This window comes from Chrysochloris asiatica, unplaced genomic scaffold (assembly GCF_000296735.1).
Source record: "Chrysochloris asiatica unplaced genomic scaffold, ChrAsi1.0 scaffold00034, whole genome shotgun sequence".
NCBI classification, from domain to species: domain Eukaryota; kingdom Metazoa; phylum Chordata; class Mammalia; order Afrosoricida; family Chrysochloridae; genus Chrysochloris; species Chrysochloris asiatica.
In genome coordinates, this window is record NW_006408552.1 from 22,004,208 (window position 1) to 22,008,484 (window position 4,277).

A 4,277-nucleotide genomic window follows, 5' to 3' on the forward strand; every position below is an offset into this window, starting at 1 on the left:
GACCTCTTTAAAGTGTTAAAGAGCAAAGATGTCACTTTAAGGATTCAGGTATGTCTGACCCAAGTTATGATATTTTCAATTGCCTCAATATTTAAGGGAAAGTTGGACAATAAATAAGGAAGACTGGAGAAGAATCAACACATTTGAATTTTGGTGTTGGAGAAGAAAATTGAAAGTACCATGGACTACTAGAAAAATAAATTTCTTGGAAGAAGTACAGCCAGAATGTTCCCTAGAAGGGAGGATGGGGAAACTATGTCTCTCATACTTGGGGTATGTTGTAAGGCCGGAGCAGTCCTTGGAGAAGGAAATCATGCTTGGTAGAGTGAAGGGTCTGCAAAATAGAGGAAGACCCCCAATGAGATGGACTGGCACAGTGACAGCAACAATGAATTCCAACAGCAGCAATTGTGAGGAAGATACAAGACAGGACAGTGTTTCATTCCATTGTGCATAGGGTTGCTCTGAGTCAGAACCTACTCAATGGCACCTAACAATAACATCAACATAATCTGCATGAACTTAACTTTAAAAGTTGTATTTAAAACTATTTTCCCCATCCCAACTTTGGTCTCCAAATCTACTATATACTTTCCTACTTCCCTATCTTTGTGTACTTCTTTTCATCCATAATTCCCATTTCTCCTTGTGTAAGATTCTGTTCATCTTTAATAGTCCAGTTCAGATGTCACCTCCTCCAGACACAGCCTTATTTGTGATGTATTTCCTCATTTGTGATCTCATAGTATTTCTTTCTTTTTTCTTTGATATATCTTTCTTTTTTATTTGAGCCTACAACATACAGCAAGAATCCATTCTGGCAACTCTGTCCTAAGTCAGTTCTGACATAAGTTAAATACCTCTTTTTTTTTTTTTTTTTTTCCAACAAGATTTTATTACTCTTGCCTTTTACTGTCAGTACCTTTTAAGATATGTCGGTGTTCTGAGCAGTAAATAATAGAATTAAGTGTCTGTGGGGGAGCATTTGAGAATGGTAACTGCCAATCACTTACTAATGACAAGCTGCATAAAACCAAACCAAGGGCAGTCATAATTGTGGTACCTCTTCAGTGAAATCCACCATAAGTTAGGAACTACCTGTGGTGGAAACAGTGTATAAATTCTACATAAGGCTGTGATTTTACTCTAATATGCAAGCATCAGGTTTCCAGATAACAGAGGCTGTGCCTTATCTATGTAACTAATGTCTTTTGAAATGTTCAGTATAACCTTTGTGTGGGGTTGTACTTAATGACTTTTTTTTTTTTTTTGCTATTAGGAAACATTTACAATTTTTATTCATAATTTGGTAATCAAAGTTGCAAAGGAAGATTTACAGAGCCACACATCAATAACAGAATAAGATGGAAATGAAATATTCCAAAGTCATCTGGAAGAGTTTCCAAGGAGCACACCCTAGGCTAGAAATCTAGGGCTAAACTGTGGTTCCATACGGGTTATATTCAGTCTTGCATTTTCTCAATAAGGTCTTCCTTATATTTGCCTTTCTCTTTTCCAACTTGTCGAGATTTGGCTTTGCATTCAAGAATTTTTTTCTGAGCTTTGTCCAACTTGAGCCTGGTGACAACCATCTTGCTCGGGTGAATGCCCACATGGACAATTGTTCCATTAGCCTTCTTGCACTGCATCCTCTCTATGTAGATGGCGTACTTCTTCCTGTGCACCTGGACTACCTTGCCAATCTGCTGACCTTTGTAGTGTCCTGGAACCACCGGGACCTCATAGTCCTTGCTGAAGGGCATGGAGCGGATGTTATACTTCTGCCACGGCTCCTTGGACAGCGGGGATGACATGATCTTCCTGCACACATGCGAGGGAGCATTGAAGTGGTATTTACGGTTCTGCTGTGGTCCCAGGTCATGAAGGGGTTGAACTTCATGGTGATAGTCGGGTGTCTGGCAGCCTTGGGAACTCTGTGCACAAGCGAACTTGGTGAGTTCTTAAAAATCTTTTCTTGTGAATTGGGTGAAGGTTTGCATCATAAACATTTTGCTTCATTTCATTGATTGCCATCCATCCTGTAGTACCACGTATCCTACAGCCTCCCTGAGCTTCTTGTTTTCACTCCTCCTTCTTCCCCAAGCCTTCTGAACTTTGTTCTTGAGGAAATGTTGCCTTTTGATCTCAACTGGTTGTTTAGTTTATGGTGAGCATACCCCACGAGTGTTTTGGTTCCCTTGAGTCATAGGAGTGAGTTAAGTTTCAGACCTGAAGGGTGTCTCAGGACCATAGTCTCAAGGGACTTCCCCAGTCTCATCTGACCAGCACACTTGATTTTTCATTCCCTATGATTTTGAGTTTTGGTCAACATTTTCCTCCACTTTATCCAGGACCTTCTAATGTGATTCTTTTCAGAGCAGTTGGGAGTGGTAGCCAGATACCATCTCATTCTTCTGGTCTTAGGGTCATGGAGTTTGATATTCATGTGTTCCATTACCTCATTGGACTAATTGTTTCTATGTGTGTTCAATGTTCATTACTCTTCTGTCCACCACATAGAGAGAGACCAATCATTGCTCCATAGATGATTGTTTATAAGCTTTTAAGATCCTAGTCACTATTCACCACAGCAGGATTTAGAACATTGTCTTTGTGGACTCTGATATGCCAGTTGGCTTTGGTATCAATGGAGACTAAGGTCCTGAGCGCTCAGACCTAGTGACTCATACCCTCAAGGTGTTTGACTATTTCTAAGACGTTTTCATAATTTTGTCCCTTGTGTGCTCTACTACATTCATGGATATATTTGCAGCAAATACATGTGAAAATATCATCTGCTAAATTGCTATATATTTGTGGGTCTATTCCCACTCTTCATCAGCCTGCGTGTCTATCAATGTATCTACCCTAAGGTCGCTATGGGTTAGAAATGACTCAATGGCAGTTAACAACAACAACCACCCTTAGGTCACCATTATCATAGGGTTGTGTATATAATAAGTAGTATTTACCTTTGATGCCTTCAACTCATGCACTCCTCCCTGTTTCTTCCCCTGCTTCCATGATTTTTTAAATTTATTTATTTTTTTTGCCAATCTCCCTCATGTTGTATTTTGTCTTCCTTTTCATCCAAGTTAATATAGGTTGACCCTTACATTTCCTTTCCCCTCCCATCCCTAGAAACCACCAAAGAATGTTTCTTTCAGTGTGACATCTTTTCTTGATTTTTTTACAATATTTGTCTCATACAATAGTTGTCTTTTTGTGAATGACTAATTTCAGTCAGCATAATGTCCTCCAGGCACATCCATGTTATGAGGTGTTTCATAGACACAGATTCATCATTATTCTTTAATACTGGTGTGGTGGTGTAGAACAAACACTGGACTGCTAACTACAAGGTTGGTGATTCAAATCCACCAGCTACTCCTTGGAACATTATACGGGGTCACTATGTGTAGGAACCAACCTGACAACACTTAACAACAGCATTCCATTGTGTGTATTTATCAAAGTTTGTTTATCCATTTAAGTTGTTTCCATTTTTTGCTCCTGTGAATTTTCCGATGATGAACGTGGATGTGCAGATATCTATTTGTGTCATGGTTCTGATGTCTACAGAATATATAACAAGTAGAGTGATTATTGGACCATATAATATTTTTATTTCCATCTTTTTGAGGAAGCACCACACTGTTTTCCACAGTGGTTACACCATCTTATATTATAGTCCCACCAGCAGCATATGAGGAATCCAGTATTGCTGTTTTCTGTTTGCTTTTTAAAACTTCACTATTAATTCTGGGATGGAATGATATATCATTGTTGTTTTGATTTACATTTGCCTAATGGACTCTGGTAGCGTAGTGGTTATGAATCGGGCTGCGAACCTTAAGGTCAGCGGTTCGAAACTACCAGCTGCTCCGCGGGAGAAAGATGAGGCTTTCTACTCCCGTAAAGATTTACACCCTCGGAAACCCTGTACAGGGTCGCTATGGGTCGGACCCGACTCAACGGCACTTAACAACAACAACAACAACAATGGACTCATGGTGTGGTGCTGTAGAATCAGCCCTGGACTGTGAACTACGAAGTTGGCAGTTTAAACCCACCAGCTGCATCTAGGAAACCCTATACGGAGTCACTGTGAGTCAGAACTGACTTGATAGCACTTAAAAACACAACAAAACAAAAGAAAATGACTAATGATCATGAGCATTTCTTCATATGTTTGTTGGCTGCCTGAATGTCTTCTTTGGTTAAGTGCATGCACATACATGTGAAACACTGACGTTCTCTATAAATTTTAGAGATTA

At 39.6% G+C, this 4,277-nt stretch overlaps 1 pseudogene; it reads right to left on the minus strand.

Moving 5' to 3' along the window:
* Positions 1-1,463: 1,463 nt before the first annotated feature.
* Positions 1,464-1,900, minus strand: LOC102830443 (annotated as a pseudogene).
* Positions 1,901-4,277: the final 2,377 nt, after the last annotated feature.